This window comes from Orbicella franksi, chromosome 12 (genome assembly GCF_964199315.1).
Source record: "Orbicella franksi chromosome 12, jaOrbFran1.1, whole genome shotgun sequence".
Classification (NCBI taxonomy): Eukaryota; Metazoa; Cnidaria; class Anthozoa; order Scleractinia; family Merulinidae; genus Orbicella; species Orbicella franksi.
Genome location: NC_138156.1, coordinates 25,455,647 through 25,478,632, shown reverse-complemented (window position 1 = coordinate 25,478,632; position 22,986 = coordinate 25,455,647). Strand labels below are relative to the sequence as shown.

General features: G+C 38.8%; 1 protein-coding gene and 1 pseudogene across 2 annotated transcripts in view; both read right to left on the bottom strand.

Annotated features, from left to right (window-relative positions):
• Positions 1-1,003: 1,003 nt before the first annotated feature.
• On the bottom strand, positions 1,004-17,301 carry LOC145462342 (eukaryotic translation initiation factor 3 subunit C-like; annotated as a pseudogene). Its single transcript, XR_014041187.1, has 15 exons — positions 17,257-17,301; positions 16,754-16,863; positions 13,379-13,421; positions 12,362-12,609; positions 11,123-11,248; positions 10,282-10,347; positions 9,438-9,525; positions 9,057-9,140; positions 8,325-8,422; positions 6,868-6,917; positions 6,669-6,734; positions 6,053-6,140; positions 2,861-2,953; positions 2,507-2,585; positions 1,004-2,219 (listed from the first exon to the last, which is right to left on the bottom strand). The product of XR_014041187.1 is annotated as a eukaryotic translation initiation factor 3 subunit C-like (transcript).
• The window catches only part of LOC145464292 (serine/threonine/tyrosine-interacting-like protein 1), a 25,072-nt gene continuing 18,874 nt past the window's right edge, over positions 16,789-22,986 (bottom strand). The window contains exon 13 of the transcript XR_014041413.1: positions 16,789-16,985. The gene's annotated coding sequence lies outside the window, so the exon portion shown is untranslated. The remainder of the gene's footprint in view (positions 16,986-22,986) is intronic.

Genomic DNA, 22,986 nt, shown 5'->3' with positions numbered 1-22,986 from the left:
GTCAGTTTTCTTTCTTTTTGCTCTGATGTTGGCCAATGTGATATATTGAGATCACACCAGAATGAAAATCACCAGAATACCCTTGTTCCCTCCTGGGTTACTGTATTTACTCAACTGAGCACTACCCCCCTACCCCCCTCCCCAACTGGTTGTTTCCCACAATTGAGAGCCGCATACAAAGGCAAAAATAATAAAGAGCACCGCCCTTGAATAAGGATCTCTTTCATTCACAACAATATCGTGTTCATTAATGAAGCTTCGTCAGACTGAATTGTTCTAGGAGTATTTACTGTCCAGTGGCCTGGGTTGTTTCAAAGATGGACAATGATATTCCAGATGAATCACTATCCAGCGGATAGCGTGGTTTGTTTTGTTATCACTTATCCATTGGATAGTGATTTATCTGGCAGGTAGTGCTATGCAGCTTTCAAACAACAGGGGCCCGTTTCTCCAAGGTCCCAAAACGTTTTTGCACCCGAAAAGCCACAGCAAAATCTCCAACCTTATGACTTAAGAGCTGATTTATGCACAAATTCTTATTATGAACAGAGGTTCCCTTCATATAAGAAGTTTCAGGCATATACACCTCTTTGTCTTAAAATACTGGTTAACTAAAAATGGCTGTGCGGGCCCGAAAAATTTCCGAGGCTTTTGAGAAACTGGCCCTTGAGCCATGGATTACCATGATTTTCAGCTCGAAATGACTACATTTAACTGTTAACTTTGTCTGTTTCCATTTACAAAATTGTCATGAGGTTTTTTGAAGAGCACCACTCTCAAATAAGTGCTGCCCCTAACTGCTAGGTTTCAGTAGCGATGAAGTTGATGAAGTCGAAGTGTAGAGCAATATGATCTAGTGAAAATCAAACCGACAGAGTCAGAAGCAGAACTCCCATTCCGCTTATGACTTTGTCGCTTATGATCCAGTGAAAACTAGATTGTCGGAGTCAGAAGCAGAAGAATAAACCAATTACAATTTTGGATTCGACGCCTTATAGTTGGTTGGTTCTTCCTCTTCTGCTTCCAACTCCGACAATCTACTTTTAACTAGATCATAAGCGACCGAGTCATAAACATAATCTGAAAAAATGGAAACTCGATTCTTAAGACTCTAATCCGTTGAGCTTATGACTCTGCTTATGACTGATTTTCAATTTTCACTTGGTCATTAGCACTCTTAGGGCTCCAGCTATGACTCCGACTCTGTCAGTAGTGAAAACCAGCCTTAAAATACACAGCAACTCTAACACCAAATATTTAAAGAGTGCTGCACACTCAAATTTTAAGAAAGGTGTAATCCACGTTCACGCCTAGTGGTCCACATGGCTGGTGCTATTTTAATTTCTGTAGCATGAAGCAAGTAGGAGTAGTTCTACCCCAAATCTTAGATGCGATGATAGTCCTAACTAGGGTTACCCCAGCACTAGTTAATCAGGACCCATTTATACTTGTGGGTTAAAGAGAGGCAGCTGTGAGACTATGGTGTTTTGTGCAAGATAGCCTGCACAGCAAGCGCTCCCATACGAAGGCCTTTGTCTACATTCTGGCCACACACAAATCGGAGTGGGAGTGAAAATATTGATGGAGAAGACCAACCCCTGCTTCTTCAAAGATTTTTGCTCCCACTCCAATTTGCCCACAGCCAGAATATGGAAAAAGCTTCTCGCATGGCAATGCTTGCTTCGCAGGCCAGGTTCTGTTCTGCTGATAAATTTGGCATGATATCTTGAAATAATACCTTGTTTTGATAAACAAAGATCTGTATCTGTAATGAAATGGGTGTTGTACAAAAAAACTGTTCACTTAGTAGCGATAAAACAAAACCTTAGGTTCATATTATTTAATGTACTTCATTGCCACTTACAGTTTTTCAAGCTTTAAATTTCCAAAATAATTTTTGTCTGCCTAACTGGATCAAGAAATTGGAATTCCATTGTTCATTTTAGTTAATGTGTACTCAAATTCATCACATTTGTTAACAAGGACAGTATCAGCTTGAATCACAGACAGGCCATAACAAGTGTTGCCATGTTCCTTGATTAAATTATGCATATTGTCTTTAGATTAATAAGATGATTGTGTCTGTGGCTGTTGGTAAGGCCGGTCATACTGGCACCCATATCTCTCCTGCCAGTTGTACCGATCTTGCCTGTCCTGTTTTTCTGGCCTGTACTTGTTGATCATAATGTTGCTGATTTGTCGACGATAGCGGCCTTGACCTGGAAATTAGTAGAGAGTGGGTAAGTCAAGCAATTAAAAAATTAAAAAGGCTTCCTAAAATACTCATTGAGTAATACGGGTTATGCCTTTTGCACTAACAGTCTCCATTCATCTGGAAATAACACTGGCCCAGAAAGGGGTCTTGCGTTTCTCAAGCCTTTTGTCACACTAGCAAACTGTTCACAGGCAAAATAATCAAACATTAAGCACTATATGTAGACTTAGTGTGAGAGACACCTGTAAAAGTTTTCCCAAGAGGAAAAGAAGTACTCTAAGCAGTTCATACCTTGTCTGTCCTTGAACTGAACAAATCCTCCATGTCTTGTGTCATAAATACGCTCATTGTTTTCTACCAAAGTGCTGACCTGAAAACAAGTCGTAAACACTCTGTATTAAAGTTGTTTGATAAGCTGTAAGTTGAAAAGCTAACAGAAGGGGTTTCATTAATGTTTTCAACAGGTCAGGGCAACTGGCTTTCACAGGTGGGCCAAACTATTTGATCTGAAATTCTTTATAAGAAAAACTTTCCACTAGGTGATCAAACCAGCAGGTCAAAATAGTCTTCACAGCTGGTCAATTTGCCGGTGCCCAACCCTTAATGAAACACCTGGCTAATAGACTACAGTATTTCAGATTTTACCTTATCAGCTAATTGCAGTGCCAAGCTCTGAAGGAGAGAAGGCTCGGCTCCTCGGCACATTACAACTGTCTGAGTTGGCTCATCCCAAGAGGCCTGGAGTGAGAACACAACCTTTATTAGACTTGAAATTTGAATTCTTAAGAGCAGCTTCGCCTAAATATCAACTAGACTTGGAAATAGCAAAAAAATCGAATTTCTTCAAACTCGCCCAGAATGAAGCCCTACGGGCACTAGTTACAAAACTATCGTTTTAAGTTCGATAAATCAAAAATTATTTTTTTCCGCAATTTTTTCGTTTCGATGCCCCAAATCGGCCAGAATCCATCGAAAATGAGCGGCATATTCAGAGGCTCGTAAACTCAAAAGTAAAAATCTTCATTACAAACTGATTGCACGTCGTATTTGTACTTCCTTTTTTGTCTATTTAGAGCTAAATAGATCGTGATTTGATTAGAACTTAAATATTTGACGAATTTTCTAAATTAACGACCCAAGACAGCTTTACAAGAGGTCTACATTTAGCCTATTTTCAAATGCTAAAAAGGCGTTCTGGTACACGGCTTTTCCCAAAACGACTAGTTTGGTGTGAAAGAGCATTCTTTCTTCTTCAAATTAGTGAAATAAAATTTTTGGGTAAATAAAATCGCGAGCGCTGAGATAGCGAACTAAATGCAGCACTTCTTCCTGAAAACGTGACCTTTGACCCGAGCGTAACGAAACCGATTACTGCAAGAAAACCCGGAAGAAAAGCAAACGCTTCGTTATTTTGAAACAATTTCTAGTGATATCTCTCCGAAACCATGATTGCAAGAAACTATTTCCAGATATGAAATCTTACAGGGTCAAAAAAGGAGCTAAAGGGCGCATTTTGACACAATAACTTTGTTTGCTGAGAATTGAAGTCAATGACCGTTAACGAATTCCAGTGAAATTTGCAAACTTGAAGTATGTTAGCCGATACTTACCTGAATATTTATATTAATAGAAGAGTCGTCTTCTTGGATTAACCTTCAAAAGAAGCAGGATCCAGATTTGAAAACCTCTAAAAGAAGAAATGTTTAATGTTCCGTGACCTGCCCGCCGCTATAAATTAGCTTAAATTCCATGCACATGCCGACCGCATGTTTGTCGTAAAACCAACTGAACTCCACTGACAGTTTCCATGGGCAACCCCAAAATAAACAATCCCCAAAAATGTAAAGTGAAATTGGCTGTCTTCATGAACAGTTAGAAGCTAGAGTCAAGTTCCGTTACCTTTTAAAAGTGCTTGATTCTACTTTGTTCACTCAGTAGTTACTGTCACGTTCGAATACTGCGTAGTATCGGTCACGCCAAAACACTGCAGACCGTGCAGACTGAATAAGTTTCCCAGACAAAGTCTTGTACGCGTTTGTCTATTGAATCAAAAGTCAAATACTGCGCTTGTGCAGCCTGTGGATAAATGACAAACTTTCAGATATATTTAACACTATTTTGTAACTAGACCCAAAAAAAGGAGTCACAATGAAAAGCCCAAACAAGTGTCTGCAGTCTGCACGGTCTGCACTGTTTTGGCGTGACCGATTCGCGGCATTCGAACGTGAGAGTAGTAGACAAAGTCGACGCAAACAAATAAATTCAAGCACTTTTTAAAGGTAATGGAACTTGATTCTAGCTTCTAACTGTTCATGAAGACAGCCAATTTCACTTTACATTTTTGGGGATTGTTTATTTTGGGGTTGCCCATGGAAACTGTCAGTGGAGTTCAGTTGGTTTTACGACAAACATGCGGTCGGCATGTGCATGGAATTTAAGCTAATTTATAGCGGCGGGCAGGAAATTGTTTCAAAATAACGAAGCGTTTGCTTTTCTTCCGGGTTTTCTTGCAGTAATCGGTTTCGTTACGCTCGGGTCAAAGGTCACGTTTTCAGGAAGAAGTGCTGCATTTAGTTCGCTATCTCAGCGCTCGCGATTTTATTTACCCAAAAATTTTATTTCACTAATTTGAAGAAGAAAGAATGCTCTTTCACACCAAACTAGTCGTTTTGGGAAAAGCCGTGTACCAGAACGCCTTTTTAGCATTTGAAAATAGGCTAAATGTAGACCTCTTGTAAAGCTGTCTTGGGTCGTTAATTTAGAAAATTCGTCAAATATTTAAGTTCTAATCAAATCACGATCTATTTAGCTCTAAATAGACAAAAAAGGAAGTACAAATACGACGTGCAATCAGTTTGTAATGAAGATTTTTACTTTTGAGTTTACGAGCCTCTGAATATGCCGCTTATTTTCGATGGATTCTGGCCGATTTGGGGCATCGAAACGAAAAAATTGCGGAAAAAAATAATTTTTGATTTATCGAACTTAAAACGATAGTTTTGTAACTAGTGCCCGTAGGGCTTCATTCTGGGCGAGTTTGAAGAAATTCGATTTTTTCGCTATTTCCAAGTGTAGTTGATATTTAGGCGAAGCTGCTCTTAATGACCACTCAACAAAGCAATTAAAACAAACAAAACAAACAATTTTTAATAGTTATGATATGAGCCTACCCTTACCAGCATACGATCAGTGACATTGCTGGCAAAAACTACGGGCTTGTGAAGCCTGTTGGTGCGGGTTAATATGTCAGAATTCCACTGATAGCATGGTTTTATAACAATTCCCCAGAAACCTGTTTTGATTTTCTCTGGTGAATTCCATTTAAACTCCAGCTTTGAAGCACAATAATCACATTTGATAGTTAGACACAGAGGAAAATTGTTTTATATTACAATTCTCTGACATCTTAGGAAACTTTGCAGTTAAGTGGTGGACTGCAAAACCTTAAATGGTTATCACAGAGGGCTCTAAGCAAGATTAGAAGACATGGGGTTCAGACCCTGATCCCAAGTGGTAAGTCTTACATGTGTAGCTTTCTCTGTGCAGATGTAAAGATTGATTTATAGTTACAAATTACTTATTAAACTGCTTGACTGTGAAAATAATAATAACTACTTCTAATCCGAGAGTGAGGTCTTTACGGGAAAATCTCAGACTGAGACCTTGCTGTATTGACAAAGCAATAGCGAGATCTACACAACAAAGTCAAGGTAATTCTCGTGGGCATTACAGGAGAATAATGCCCTATGATTAGCCAATCAGAGCGCCTGTAATATTGGATACCAGAACAAGTCATATAATAATATTAATAATTAAAAACGAAACAATATCACAAACCTGCAGTTCTTCATTGATGATCATTTTGCTGATAGTGCTGTGCACCACAGACGGAGGCAAATCAAACATTTCAGCCAATGTATACAAACTACAAGTAAAGACAACAAATAAACACTTGAGCTGACACTGACACACCAATCACAAATAGACTGGATAAAGATTGTTGGATAACTGGCCATTTATACGAGAAAAATAAACCTCGGCTTCCACAAGCTGCAGCTTACATAAGACGTAAACTGGACCATTTATACTAGCGGGGCTTATATAAGATGTGAAGTGCTCCTATAAATGGATCACAGCTTATTCATGACTAATGCCTTGCTTTTGTGCTGGTTGTCATAGGAATCACAGAATTGTACCGGCTGTGACACAAGTGGAAAAATTGGATAGAAATACACCTTTATGAGTGATATTCAGAGCAAAATAAAGCAAACAGGATGCTTTCAAGAAGGAATGCTAATTTTGATTTTGACATTACCTAGTGAAAGTCATGCATAACAATTAACAGAGATTTTCATCAAGAATATGGTGCACAAGTTTTTCCAGTGGAGGTAGTGTGTATTGTAAACATTGCATGCATTGCTACTTTTCCCCATTCTTCTAAATGTTTAAGTACCTCAATGAGTCATACACGCTGTTATATGTGAACAAATATGTTCTCAGGCTTTCCTCTTGAATTTTCCTGTGAGAAAAAAAGAAAAGCCAATTTCACATTATTTGATGATCGATGTCACTTTCATATCTACTATGCACTTGATCATACATCCGATTTTTTACATTGAGACCTAAAGGCGGAAGCTAAAAACAGACTTTACCTTAGCAACATTTCTTGTACTTGCTCTGTTTGGCGAAACAATTTCCATACCTATCATGCCACAGAGAACGGTTTTTAACTTGGTGTATTTTTGCCTTAATATGTATCTTATTTTATATAATTATTATCTCAATAATTCTTATTTATTAGTTTTTTAATTCTTAGTCAGTCAGGACCCCATTGATAACATTACTTTGTAGTGAAGGGTTATCCTGGGTATAATAATAATAATAATAATAATAATAATAATAATAATTATTATTATTATTATTATTATTATTATTATTATTATTAACAGTAAGTGGACCAGGTGGAGTACAATTCCGGGAGAAATCACTCAAGTAATTTCAAAATCGGATGAGCGCGAAGCGCAAGGCTGGTTTGAAATCACGAGCATGAATTTTTCTTTATTGTACAGCACGAGGTCCAATTACTAATTAATAATTGTATCTATCACAAAGTTTTGCAATTAAAAATGTCTTTTGAGAAATTCTTTTGAACGAACACGTCTGTAGCGCTTTTCATGAGTTTGAAAGCTGTGGGAAACTTTGCAAAGGAAGGCATTGAAGCAAACATAATTGACGTGCAAATTACTTGGGTATCCAATTACAAAAAGTTCAAATTGGATACCTGTAATTGGACATCCACATGATTCCGTGCCAGTTACGTGACAAATTGGTGCACGGAGAACCAATCACGATCACGAATTTTGTTATGGATATTATTATTTCTATTACTACTACTATTATTACTATTATTATTATCATTATCATTATCATTATCAATATCATTATCATTATCATTATTATTATTAGAAAGAAAGATAATCTAACATTCACCAAGCAATCCAGGCAGCCAAACAACCAACAAAAAAACAAGCACAAAGTCAACTAGAAATGAACTTTTACAGGACAGTGAAATCTGGTTTTGTTTGAGGCGGGTCACACTGAATGTCACGTCTGGTTAGTTTTGTGTGGTAGTTCACACAAAATAATCACTACAACATTAGTTTGTCCTGCTGAGTCACCCATAGAAGAACTGGTCTTCCTGAAAATAACTTATAAACTGAAGGGATGTAACAAATAAAGCCCTAAGTGACTTTTGGAAAACTTTGAGGTAACCAGCATTGAAATACCTCCCAGCCATGGTTGCAGTTTACTCTTGTCTTCATTACTGTCTAAAAGGAACTCGTAATAATAATTTATTACTAGTTCTTTTTAGGCAAGGCTAGAGTAAACTATGAAAATTGCTGGTAGGTATTTCAATCCTGGTTGCCTCAAAATTTTCCAAAAGTCACTTGGGGGCTTTATTCCATGCACCCCTTCAATTAATGTTTTACCGGTCAGAAGAAAACATCTGTCATATTTGAGATTCCCGCATTCTTTCCCGACCAATAATTAGTTTTTTTTAGGAGAAGATTGGTTTTAAGTTCACTTAGTTCCAACAGTTTCATGTTACCTTAACAGCTAATATGTAGTCCTTGCACTGTTTCCAGTCTCCCTTCTTCATGGCTTTGGATGCAGCCACTACATGTTCACGCATGCTCTCTGGAGGACCTGGAATTAATTAAGAAGTATGTAAGTCAGTGGCCTGTTAAATACCATGAAAATAGACTGCAAAACATCCAACAACTTACCAAAATGAACACGAAAACAGAAATTAAGAAGTGTCTTTTTCATAATATATCAAACACAAAAGACCATGTTTGACCACATTTCCAAACACTGAGAAGAGAGTGGAAAATATGACGTGTAGTGGAGTATTTTTGATGAACTTCAAGGTGTTTAAAAATTTGGTCTAATACTGTCTTAAGTGTTTGATATAATCTTCTCAATTGAAACTAAAACTAAGGAGAAAACAAAGAAATGAAATCGTAAAAATCTATGCTAATAAAGATCAGATATCCAAACACCATCATGGTCATGATTTCCTTTATTTAAACTTGATGAATTATTTCTATTTTAAAACTCATTACAATGAGTCTGAAAATTAATTTTCAACAAACATAAGCATGACTGATGTTCTCCAAAATAAAATAAGACTTCAGTTTATTTATTAGATTGGTCATACGGTGACGTCAAGGGAAAACACTTATCACAACTGTTTCCTGTAGTGACAAAACATTTTCCATTCAAGGAACAAATGGCCAGCAAATTTACAAGTCAAGGAAAAACAGCTTCATGTACTAACCAACTAAAGTTTGCTTTTCTCTTTGTCGTAACTGATAGTGGAAACTCTTGCTAAAAATACGTGCTCTGTAGTCATATGCATGGGCTGAAAGAAAAAACAAGCAGAAAAGTTACGCTAGTCTTGCAAGTCCCTTCTCATGCAGTGTAGAGTAGATATAATATAATACAACAAACTTCAAACAAAAAACAGAAGAGATCTTCCTGATATCAAAGCCAGATTTAGTGAGAGGGCTGATAGGGCCACAGTCGGTTTGTTTGTCTAGTAAATCTATCCCACAATGCAGGAAATAGAATATTACAAAGTCTACATTTTTACTTCTTGCCCCTAAGTTGTTGGACTTGTACATAACAATACTTGGAATGTTTTGTTTTGAACACATACCGGCCATCCAAGGGATTTCCATTAACATTGCTGAAGTAAGATAGACACACTCCAACAGCTCAAGGTTTATATGCATGTGGAATGGAACCTGGAATTCAGATAAAACAACAATGACGGGGATCAAAAGGGACACTATTGAATCATTCAAGTAACTACCTCCTTTAAAAAGAGGATAAGTACCAGGGACAAAACTGGTTTCACATCACTACACATAATAGGAAGGCACAGTGGCCTCATGGTTAGTGCGCTTGTTCTCAGATTGAGTGGTCTGGGTTCAAGCTCTGGCTGGAGAAATTGTGTTGTGTTCTTGGGCAAGACACTTCACTCTCAGAGTTCCCCTCTCCACCCAGGTGTATAAATGGGTACCGACAAATTTAATGTTGCGGGGTATTCCTTTGATGGACTAATATCCTATCCAGGGGGGAGCAGAAACACTCCTAGTCTCTTCATGCTACAGGAACCAGAGATAGGCTAAGGTCTGATGGGCTACTTAGTTCATATGCAGACTTCATCTCTTTACACACATTACTTCTCAAAACAGTAACACTAAGTAACAAAACAGCAACAACATAGCATCCAAGCATGACTTTCCTGCACAACATACACTGTATGACCACTGTAGAGAAACAAGACCACTCAGATTGACCAATCATAAACATTTACCTCACAGAGCATTTGTTGAACTGCAATAAAAATGTACGCCTCATTTTTTTTTAGATCTCCATGAATGGGATCACCATTTGATTTCATCCATGCCTCCCCCCCCCCCCAACAAACCCCTTCACCACCTTCTATTTCAGGAGGTCCATCCATCTGCCAACAGAAATTATTCTGGTTATAATACCTGTCTTCTCTTCTCAATCTTTTCTTGTTCTGGGGTTCTCTCATACTGTCTCTGCTGCATTAAACCCTAAAAAGTAATTTCAAAAAATGCAATGCAATTTTTAGAATGATGTTGTGCTCTGTTAGAAACATATATCTTATGAGATGTTGTGGTGTGTAGTATTGCTGTATAGTTTTACGAGTTGTGCTACAGGCTCATCAACATACAGCACAACTCGTCAAAATACAAACATCGAATAAAAATATAAAGCGATACTACATGTACACACCAAAACATCTAATAAGAGATTTGTTATCCAACTGCTGTAGTCAATAAATTCATCAATGAAAGAAGGAGAGTGTGACAGTTTTGGGTGTGCGCGCCGACCTGTATGGCAAACAAGTTTTCTACTGTAAAAATAACTGTACAAAATCACTGTATATTTGTACTGTTATTTGGATGGTATTCGCTGCAGTTGGATAATAAATACGGGTTATTGACCAAGCATGAAGTCAAGATGGCTGGATATTGGCCAAGTTCTTATTTCGGGTGTTTATAGACTGAGACGGAGTGAAGGTCATAAAGTTGCAAGAATAGAAGAAGGCCAATATCCAGCCAGCTTGATCGAACAAGCTTAGGCAATAAAGGATTCATTATATGGCTTTCAGGGAAATTTTCTAACGGGACATGGCACATAGTCCCCGGCAGGTAAGATAGCCCCATCTTGCCCACTGGGGTAGCCAATCACAGTGTAGGATTTGGTTCATCTTCCCCACTCTTGGAGCTAGCCATATAATAAGTCATAATATTACTCGTATCTGTCTGTTCTGCATTTACTAAAAAGGCATTATATGACACAGACCTGCGCAAGAAGTTCTTTAGCCCTTCCACTTGACTGGACATCATGCAGTGCATTGTGGGCATCCTTGATCATGCCATACCTGAAGGCACACAGGCCAAGTTGTATCATGGTCCTGTTGTAGAGAATCTGGATGGCGCAAAAACAACACAGATCATCAGAGAATAAAGACAATCGTCAAATAGTTGATTTTGTATTGATGAACTACATGTATCAAATTCTCAGCAACGGCATTAAGAAATGTATTAATGAATTAACAAATAAAAAATATATGGAATTCATATAACATTTCAAACTTCTGACAAAAGAGAAGAGCTCCTAAATTTTCCTAAAATTTTAAATGTTAACTTAGCTAATAAATGCAGGTATCTTCAAGAGTACGGTAATTAATAATGAACAAAACAAATACAGAAAACAAGAGAAAAAGAATAAAATAAATTTACTGCAAAAAAATCCTAAGAACAACCGTGAAAGAGAAAAGCAAACAAATAAATGACTGTAGGAGTTGCTTTTATTACAATACTGGGCAAGAAATTCTACATTGTATGTTTCATTTACTAAGGCTTAAGACAAAAATATTGACTGTGGCCAACTCTCATGAAACATGCAGCAGTGTGAACACCAGATAGTCTTAACACAAGACTAGTCTGATATCACTTCTTCTACTGCTTTATCTACCACACGTGTAAAACTTAGCTCAATAACCACAAATACTAAGCTTGTGGAAAACATATGGATGCAATGAGATATAAGTTTCTAGTTCAAGTAAGCTGAGAATTAAAATATACACTGTACCAGTGTCACTTAATTATGTCTTTTGATTACTTTACGACAATTTTTTGGCAAATTGTCAATGGTTTCTAAGCTAAATTGCAAGACCTTTTGGAGACAGAGATGCCATTTTTCAGGTTAGTGTGGCATTTGACAATGCTACTTCCAGTGGTTCTTCCATTTTGATTGCCCATTTGAAATGGGGATCAGGGTTGGCGTAGTGGTGAGAGTGCTCCCCTCCCACCAATGTCGCCCAGGTTCAATTCCAGCCCACTGTCATATCCTTGCTCCCAGGGATTTTCTCCTGGTTCTCCCACTCTCAACATCTCCAATTTCCAATTCAATCACGATAGAGGATCATCTGCATGAAACCCAGCTTGGACTGATGAGGCTTCCTCTCTAAATATTATTAGTTATTTCAAAAGTAGTCCAATATCAATCAAAGGGTAGCCAAAATGTTGTTACACAAACCTGCGTTGGAATGTCAGAATGTTGGATGGTCTCCTGTAAATATGACATGAGCATCAGATCACGAGCCTCGAACCAGCGATCATGTAGAGCATGGTGATACACGTGACAGAGCATGGCTCTAGTTCGGATACGGTCTGAAGTGTTGTGTGAGTAGATGAACTTGCACATCTTATCTACCTTCTCGGATGAACTGGGTCCTTCTTTCTTTTGTTTTTCAGCTGGTTGTTCCGTTTCTGTTTTCTCACCCTCTGTTGAGTCCTTATCTACTTCTGCATAAATAAGGACCAAATTAATTACTGAGTACATTGATGTACTATGATAACAGGGTTCGTACCCTTTTTCAGAAACAAATTTCCAGGACTTTTCCAGGACCTTTCCAGGACTCAGATTGATTTTTCCACGACTCTATAATTCACATTAACCCTTTCACTCCCATTATCTTAATGTTAATTCTCCTTACTGTCTGCCATACATCTCATATTTTTTTACTTGACTTTAACAGATTTCCAGAACTTTCCAGGACCAGTAGCCCTTTTCCAGGACTTTCCAGGTTTTCCAGGACCCATATGAACCCTGTGATAAGTTTAGCTCCAAAAACTTAAAGTTGGTCCCCCCTTCACTATAGTCCATGGCTCTGGTCTAGGAAAAATTACAAGGGGCCCAATTGAGGTTGCTAACCATGAACTCTAGGTGCCCAGCACTTACGCTTACAGTATATGACAAATGTAAGTTTTTCCAGTCAACCTGAGGTAAAGTTAGTAACCTGTGGCACCCAGGCACTTCTGGAGCACAGCCCTGATAGTCATCGACAGCAAGCATTACAATATTTTGCACCTTTCCTTTCCTTTGATACATTTATTTGTGAGCTAAAAATTTCTTCAGATGTGCCTGCAAAGTAAACCCTTGAAATGATTTCACAAAACACACTGCAACTAACAATCCACACACAACCCCCCCCCCCTCCAAAAAAAAAAACAACAGAAAAGTACCCAAGGATAACTTTCACATGGTACTAACCAGTTTCCTTGTTTTCCTCATCATTTATAAGCTCAGCATCAATCTAGAAACAGAATGACAGTCATAATTTATTCTATGTAAAGTACTTCGCAAGTACATGTACTTTTCATCCCAGTGTCATATATTAATAATTATTGGCTTTGCATTACTACACCACATAATTGGCTTAAACTCAAGCAACTTTTTCATCCCACTATGCATCAAGCTATGTGTATTTACTTTGAGTTTTGATTGGTTCATTGAATTGTCTGTGCTCTTAATCTGTGGTTGGCTGCAGTAATTTTTCTGGTTTTGGTTTTCTGAAACTCAATTGAAGGGGTAAATGGAATAAAGCCCTGGGTGAGTTTTGGAAAACTTTGAGGTAACCAGCATTGAAATGCCTCCAAGCCATGGTTGCAGTTTACTCTTGTCTTCATCACTGTCTAAAAAGAACTTGTAATAATAATTTATTGCCAGATAGTTCCTTTTAGGCAAAGCCATAGTAAACTAAGAAAATTGCTGGTAGGTATTTCAATCTTGGTTACCTCAAAATTTTCCAGAAGTCACTTAGAGCTTAATTCCACACACCCCTTTAATTGAAAACTGCTCTAGATATAGTATCAAATCAAATGTACGTAAGGGGTAAAGTCTGCATGCGAGACTTTGAACCCATCAGGTCAAAATTGTCTTAAAGTAAACCTAGGGGTATTTCTATGTCCCCCTAGATGGGATTATAGTCCAGTAAAGGGTTCCCCACCCACCTTGTACAGTGAAGACAGGCCCCAAGAGAACAACATGCCTTGCACAACAACCAGATCAAAAATGGCACAGTGAAATTACTTTATATTATCAAATTTTAATAAGCACGATAAGATGCAACTTTAAGCGAAGTTGAAAACTGCTCTAGAAAAAGATCTAAGCTGATCAGTGATAATCAGACGGACTATAAACTTCTTTTCAAAACAATTGACAGTCTATTACATAGAAAGTGTGATATACCATATCCGCCCTACAACTCGCCTTCGGATCTCGCAAATAAGTTCGTCAAGTTCTTTTCTGATAAGATCACCAAAATATGGGTCGACTTAGACAATGCAGCTCTCTTCATCCATCAAGTTCCTGAAGTTAACCGGGTCTGTCCTTATACGTTTGATGAGTTCAGTTTAGTAGATGTTGATGAAGTCCGCAAATGTGTTGTGAAATTATCTTCCAAGTCATGTGATCTTGATCCTCTTCCTGGCTATGTCACAAGAAATGCTTTGAGCACACTGCTTCCATTTATCACCAAGATTATAAATACTTCGTTGCAATCTGGCCAAATACCCTCTCAATTAAAAGTTGCTAAGCTACGTCCTCTTCTTAAGAAGCCTTTTCTGGATCACACGCAGTTTTCAAATTATTGCCCTGTTTCGAATCTTACTTTTCTCAGCAAAGCAATTGAGAAGTTGGTTGCTAACCAACTGATCTCCTATGTTAACAACAACAACCTGAATGAGCCATTACAGTCTGCCTACAAACAGTATCATAGCACAGAAACGGCTCTCATTCGCGTGCATAATGACATCCTCACAGCAATTGATAAACGTAGAACGGTAATTTTATTACTTTTGGACCTCTCTGCTGCTTTCGATACTGTTGACCATGATATTCTCCTCTTCCGTCTACAACAGCGCTTTGGAGTTACTGGCAAGCCGTTACTATGGTTTAAATCTGATCTGTCCAATCGCATGCAGTATGTCTCTGTTGATGGTGCAGCTTCTTCAGATCATGCTCTTCAATGTGGTGTTCCACAAGGATCAGTGTTGGGACCCATTTTGTACGTTCTTTACACTTCACCCCTTTCAGACATTGTAAAAAAATTCAACTTGAGTTATCATTTTTATGCTGACGATTCACAACTTTATCTGTCCTTTCAGCCAACTATACCCAGTGATAAGGATTTAGCTGTGTCCAACATCGAGCGCTGTGTACGTGAGATTGATCACTGGATGTTGATTAATCGTCTTAAACTTAACAAGGATAAGACTGAACTTCTAGTGATCTCTGCAAAACATCTACCGAGACCAACCCTTCAAGAAATCTCTGTCGTCGATGAAACCATCTGCTCGTCACAGAAAGCAAGAAACATCGGTGTCATTTTTGACCATCATTTTCGTTTTAATGAACATATTGCAAGTATTTGCAAATCATCTTTTTATCATCTCCGTAATATCAGCAATATAAGGAAGTACCTGTCATCGACCACCACTGAAATACTTGTTCATGCGTTTGTTTCTTCAAAATTGGATAACTGTAATTCTCTACTCTATGGCTTACCAAACTGTCTTTTAAAAAAGTTACAGCACGTCCAGAATGCCGCTGCTTGTCTCATCACCCTCTCTAGAAAACACGAACACATCACACCTATTTTGTTTAATCTCCACTGGCTTCCTGTTAACTATCGTATCATCTTTAAAATTCTACTCATCACGTGCAAGGCCCTAAACGATCTGGCACCTTCATACGTTCGTGATCTTCTCACTCCTTACACTCCGTCTCGTCAGCTACGTTCATCTTCTAAAGAACTTCTTTCCATTCCGCACTTCAATTTGAAAACATATGGCGCAAGATCTTTCTCTGTAGCAGCTCCTACACTCTGGAACACTCTTCCGTCTGACATCAAGAACAGCTCCTCAGTGTCCCTTTTTAAACATAAACTAAAAACGTTCCTTTTTAAGAAAGCATTTTTATAACTCTTTAGCGACATTTTTTTATTTTTACTTTATTAGTCTTAAGTGTTTTTAATATTTCTAACTGTAAAGCGCTTTTGAACTTTTAGGATATTGGCACTATATAAATATTTTATTATTATTATTATTAAAGTTAAAAAAAATTCTGTACATAGGGTTCAGAGCCCCCTTAAAGTTTCAAAAATTTAAGGTGGCTCTGAACCCCATGGACAGATATTTTTAAAACTTTGCCAAAAGTTGCGTCTTATTGTGCCTATTAAAATTTAATAATATAAAAAAATTCACCGTGCCATTTTTGAATTATAAGCCCTTAAAGCTGTAATTAAGGGTGTTTTTAGAAAATGTTCTCAAGAAAATGACAACAACATGTTCACCAATGATTGGGCAGTTTTTTGATTCCATGATTGTAGCATTCAGTGATAAAGAGTGGTTAGAATGACCCATCTTAATCTAACTGCTGGAAACTGTTTTGAGCCACCTTAATGCTAACCCACGATTAAAAGTTAACCAAAGCATTCATTTTTCTTGCATAAAACAGTTTTTTACTGCTTATGTTTTATGTAGTTTGAGGTTAGTCAAGTTCAACCTGCAGTCCAGCCCACTTATCATTAGCCACTACTCCTCCCATCAAAACATTTAGGAATTCCTTTAAGGTTACAATACAAACCTTGTAGTAAAGATGCTCAATGTGGCGCAAGTAAACTCTGCAGATTTCTGATCGTGATCCATTCCTACTTCCAGGTAGCTTTGTAACTTTGTAATGAGTTCACAAACTAACTATTTTTGCACGTAACGGCAGCTAAATAAAGCGATAATGTAACTCTGAAATCAAGGGATGAATTTCCACTGTAGCGTAATGTATGGTACCACAATAATGAGGTGAACAAGCGTTCCTCAAACTGTATAATAGAAAATAAAGGATGTTATGGAAACATCGCCTATGGGAAAAAAGATTTGATAGAATTTGGACCCAATGTCTGTCCTTGCAATTAATAAACTCGTTTGAGGAGAGTTTTACAGTGTAAGTAAACTTTAGAGGGAAGGTTCATTCAAACTCTACGTAGAGCCTTACAGGCGTAGAGCAGTTCAGCAGTAAAGGCGTAGCGAAGTAAATGCGTAAAAGTGGGTACAACTTTATACATGGAACATAAATGCTTCGGCTGCACCTACAAGAACAATGGGATAAATGTAGCAGTAAAAGCAAAACAAATACATTACCTATTTCTATGACTCTACGGCTGTACCATAGAGGTTATAAAATGTAATTTGTGATGATCTTAAATTAGCATAAATTACTATTTTGCCGGCACGGACCAGAGGGCTGGGTACGGGTTTGAGGTCCGCAGTGTATAGTGGGATTTGAGTTTGTAATCGGTGACAGTTGGCGAGGTGAGACACTCTATGGCCAGCCTTTGCCGTGTTTAGGTTAAGTTTGGTTTTCTTTTAATAATATCATCAGTTGTAATCCACTGTTGTACGTTTATTTAGTTCTCTTATTGCTATTATATCGCTGTATAAAGCCTTGTGATAACAATGGGTTGACAGGCCTACACAACTCCTATCCACGTGTCATAGCCGCTTTGAGAGTTTTCCTCGAACTAGTATATCTTTGAGGATCTGCCCCTTTTGTATTGTACGATAGGGGGATCTTTGAATATTTCGCTAAGCAATAATCCTGTTTTTCGGAGGACATTTCACCAGAGTAGAGCCGTTAGAGGTCATAGGTCTGCGTGGTTTCCGCTGTTATCCGCGTGTAATTTGTTGAGTTTGACACCTCTGTTTTTGGCCACGTGCTACTTTTTTTGGCTCATTTGATTGCAAGATATGTTTTGAGCTCTCTAAATATTAGCTCTGGAGGGACAAAGTTTGAAATATTCCGTGAGCATGTTGGTTACTTGCATTTTGTATTATTTCGTCGGGCCCGGCTGTTTGATTTACTGTTGCAAGTTATGCTGCTTGTTATCACGGGTGTCATATTTATCTTTGTCCGGCTTCGCCAGAGATAGCTGTAGCTTTCCTTGTTGAAAGCTATGAGTCTGTCTTAGAGAGACGTTCTTATGCTTCTTGCATCAATTTCATCGAGCTTTTTGTCCTTCCAGTTTGTTCGTTCTGGGACTGCAAATGTAGGTGTTCACGCGCAAGTCTGTGGACTTTTTTGCGTGTTGTTTATGATATTGTGTGGTTTTATTCAGGCAAAAGCTCTGAATTTAGGAGTTCTTCCTATGATTGTTCATCCAGCTCCACGTTGTGGTTGTCATTGCTTTTATTTGCGATGCTGTCAGGTTTTCTTGAGACTGTTAATAGTCTCTATTTTGTTAGGAGGCTCGTAGCCTTGTAGATCAGGCAAGACCGCGGTTTCGATCCTTCTGGATCTCATCAGTTGCCGATAGAATGGAGTGGTAGAGACCAATACTCGGTAACACTCCGCACCTGGCATATTTTTTTGGTATTATATACTCGTTCGGCGGATCGAGAATTCTTGATTGTGATTGGTAGTTTTGCCACTAGCGAATGGTGGGCATAAAGTCTTCGATCCTATTGTACACAGCTTGACACTGTGTTTTCTATGATGGCTATAACGCTTATTTTCTCCAGCATGTGTGATTTGAATTGAAGGATAAAGCGTAAGACAGTTATGCGTTGCATTTATACGGCATATCTCCAAGTTTTGGAGGGCTGCGTAGAGTATTTTGCACGCATTTCGTATGTTTATCCTTTGTTTTTAGTGTGGCTAATCTACACCTTGTACTCACATGCTGTGATTGGATTAAGTTTGTACTCGCACGTGATAGGACGGGGCCTGCCTGGTAAAAATCAACAGTGATAACAATGGGTTGACAGGCCTACACAACTCCTATCCACGTGTCATAGCCGCTTTGAGAGTTTTGCTCGAACTAGTATATCTTTGACGATCTGCCCCTTTTGTATTGTACGATAGGGGGATCTTTGAATATTTCGCTAAGCAATAATCCTGTTTTTAGGAGGACATTTCACCAGAGTAGAGCCGTTAGAGGTCATAGGTCTGCGTGGTTTCCGCTGCTATCCGCGTGTAATTTGTTGAGTTTGACACCTCTGTTTTTGGCCACGTGCTATTTTTTTAGCTCATTTGATTGCAAGATATGTTTTGAGCTCTCTAAATATTAGCTCTGGAGGGACAAAGTTTGAAATATTCCGTGAGCATGTTGGTTACTTGCATTTTGTATTATTTCGCCGGGCCCGGCTGTTTGATTTACTGTTGCAAGTTATGCTGCTTGTTATCACGGGTGTCATATTTATCTTTGTCCGGCTTCGCCAGAGATAGCTGTAGCTTTCCTTGTTGAAAGCTATGAGTCTGTCTTAGAGAGACGTTCTTATGCTTCTTGCATCATTTTTCATCGAGCTTTTTGTCCTTCCAGTTTGTTCGTTCTGGAACTGCAAAAGTAGGTGTTCACGCGCAAGTCTGTGGACCGTTTAGCGTGTTGCTTATGATATTGTGTGGTTTTGTTCAGGCAAAAGCTCTGAATTTAGGAGTTCTTCCTATGATTGTTCATCCAGCTCCACGTTGTGGTTGTCATTGCTTTTATTTGCGATGTTGTCAGGTTTTCTGGAGACTGTTAATAGTCCCTCTTTTGTTAGGAGGCTCGTAGCCTTGTAGATCAGGCAAGACCGCGATTTCGATCCTTCTGGATCTCATCAGTTGCCGATAGAATGGAGTGGTAGAGACCAATACTCGGTAACACTCCGCACCTGGCATATTTTTTTGGTATTATATACTCGTTCGGCGGATCGAGAATTCTTGATTGTGATTGGTAGTTTTGCCACTAGCGAATGGTGGGCATAAAGTATTCGATCCTATTGTACACAGCTTGACACTGTGTTTTCTATGATGGCTATAACGCTTATTTTCTCCAGCATGTGTGATTTGAATTGAAGGATAAAGCGTAAGACAGTTATGCGTTGCATTTATACGGCATATCTCCAATCACAGCATGTGAGTCCAAGGTGTAGATTAGCCACACTAAAAACAAAGGATAAACATACGAAATGCGTGCAAAATACTCTACGCAGCCCTCCAAAACTTGGAGATATGCCGTATAAATGCAACGCATAACTGTCTTACGCTTTATCCTTCAATTCAAATCACACATGCTGGAGAAAATAAGCGTTATAGCCATCATAGAAAACACAGTGTCAAGCTGTGTACAATAGGATCGAAGACTTTATGCCCACCATTCGCTAGTGGCAAAACTACCAATCACAATCAAGAATTCTCGATCCGCCGAACGAGTATATAATACCAAAAAAATATGCCAGGTGCGGAGTGTTACCGAGTATTGGTCTCTACCACTCCATTCTATCGGCAACTGATGAGATCCAGAAGGATCGAAACCGCGGTCTTGCCTGATCTACAAGGCTACGAGCCTCCTAACAAAAGAGGGACTATTAACAGTCTCCAGAAAACCTGACAACATCGCAAATAAAAGCAATGACAACCACAACGTGGAGCTGGATGAACAATCATAGAAAGAACTCCTAAATTCAGAGCTTTCGCCTGAACAAAACCACACAATATCATAAGCAACACGCTAAACGGTCCACAGACTTGCGCGTGAACACCTATTTTTGCAGTTCCAGAACGAACAAACTGGAAGGACAAAAAGCTCGATGAAATTGATGCAAGAAGCATAAGAACGTCTCTCTAAGACAGACTCATAGCTTTCAACAAGGAAAGCTACAGCTATCTCTGGCGAAGCCGGACAAAGATAAATATGACACCCGTGATAACAAGCAGCATAACTTGCAACAGTAAATCAAACAGCCGGGCCCGGCGAAATAATACAAAATGCAAGTAACCAACATGCTCACGGAATATTTCAAACTTTGTCCCTCCAGAGCTAATATTTAGAGAGCTCAAAACATATCTTGCAATCAAATGAGCTAAAAAAATAGCACGTGGCCAAAAACAGAGGTGTCAAACTCAACAAATTACACGCGGATAGCAGCGGAAACCACGCAGACCTATGACCTCTAACGGCTCTACTCTGGTGAAATGTCCTCCTAAAAACAGGATTATTGCTTAGCGAAATATTCAAAGATCCCCCTATCGTACAATACAAAAGGGGCAGATCCTCAAAGATATACTAGTTCGAGCAAAACTCTCGAAGCGGCTATGACACGTGGATAGGAGTTGTGTAGGCCTGTCAACCCATTGTTATCACTGTTGATTTTTACCAGGCAGGCCCCGTCCTATCACGTGCGAGTACAAACTTAATACAATCACAGCATGTGAGTCCAAGGTGTACATTAGCTACACTAAAAACAAAGGATAAACATACGAAATGCGTGCAAAATACTCTACGCAGCCCTCCAAAACTTGGAGATATGCCGTATAAATGCAACGCATAACTGTCTTACGCTTTATCCTTCAATTCAAATCACACATGCTGGAGAAAATAAGCGTTATAGCCATCATAGAAAACACAGTGTCAAGCTGTGTACAATAGGATCGAATACTTTATGCCCACCATTCGCTAGTGGCAAAACTACCAATCACAATCAAGAATTCTCGATCCGCCGAACGAGTATATAATACCAAAAAAGTATGCCAGGTGCGGAGTGTTACCGAGTATTGGTCTCTACCACTCCATTCTATCGGCAACTGATGAGATCCAGAAGGATCGAAACCGCGGTCTTGCCTGATCTACAAGGCTACGAGCCTCCTAACAAAAGAGGGACTATTAACAGTCTCCAGAAAACCTGACAACATCGCAAATAAAAGCAATGACAACCACAACGTGGAGCTGGATGAACAATCATAGGAAGAACTCCTAAATTCAGAGCTTTTGCCTGAACAAAACCACACAATATCATAAGCAACACGCTAAACGGTCCACAGACTTGCGCGTGAACACCTACTTTTGCAGTTCCAGAACGAACAAACTGGAAGGACAAAAAGCTCGATGAAATTGATGCAAGAAGCATAAGAACGTCTCTCTAAGACAGACTCGTAGCTTTCAACAAGGAAAGCTACAGCTATCTCTGGCGAAGCCGGACAAAGATAAATATGACACCCGTGATAACAAGCAGCATAACTTGCAACAGTAAATCAAACAGCCGGGCCCGGAGAAATAATACAAAATGCAAGTAACCAACATGCTCACGGAATATTTCAAACTTTGTCCCTCCAGAGCTAATATTTAGAGAGCTTAAAACATATCTTGCAGTCAAATGAGCTAAAAAAATAGCACGTGGCCAAAAACAGAGGTGTCAAACTCAACAAATTACACGCGGATAGCAGCGGAAACCACGCAGACCTATGACCTCTAACGGCTCTACTCTGGTGAAATGTCCTCCTAAAAACAGGATTATTGCTTAGCGAAATATTCAAAGATCCCCCTATCGTACAATACAAAAGGGGCAGATCGTCAAAGATATACTAGTTCGAGCAAAACTCTCAAAGCGGCTATGACACGTGGATAGGAGTTGTGTAGGCCTGTCAACCCATTGTTATCACTTAGGTTTATTATTCTACAGTACTGATGTTAACCAAGGATACCCTAAAACCCCGAGGGTTGCACCACTGCCTTTGGTCGGGGGCACACGTTCCCAATTTTCTCCACTTGCTGGTTTTAGGGTTTTCGTGTCCGGCTTTGGTGCACTTACCAATTGTCTTTTTATTCATAGCTTGTATTATATGCTGAGATGGAATAAACAGGACGATGGCTTGGCTGGCCAACGCACCCAATTTAATCACTGTCTAGTGTGTCCGGATGTGTAGTGGAGGCAAAATTTAAAGATATATAACACAGTAACATATCATGGAAAATGATATAGCTTGCATTTAATTAAGTACTCGAAAGAAAAATGGGCAAGATAACTCTGCGTTTCGAAAAACAATAAATGAACAGTTGTTGTAATTAT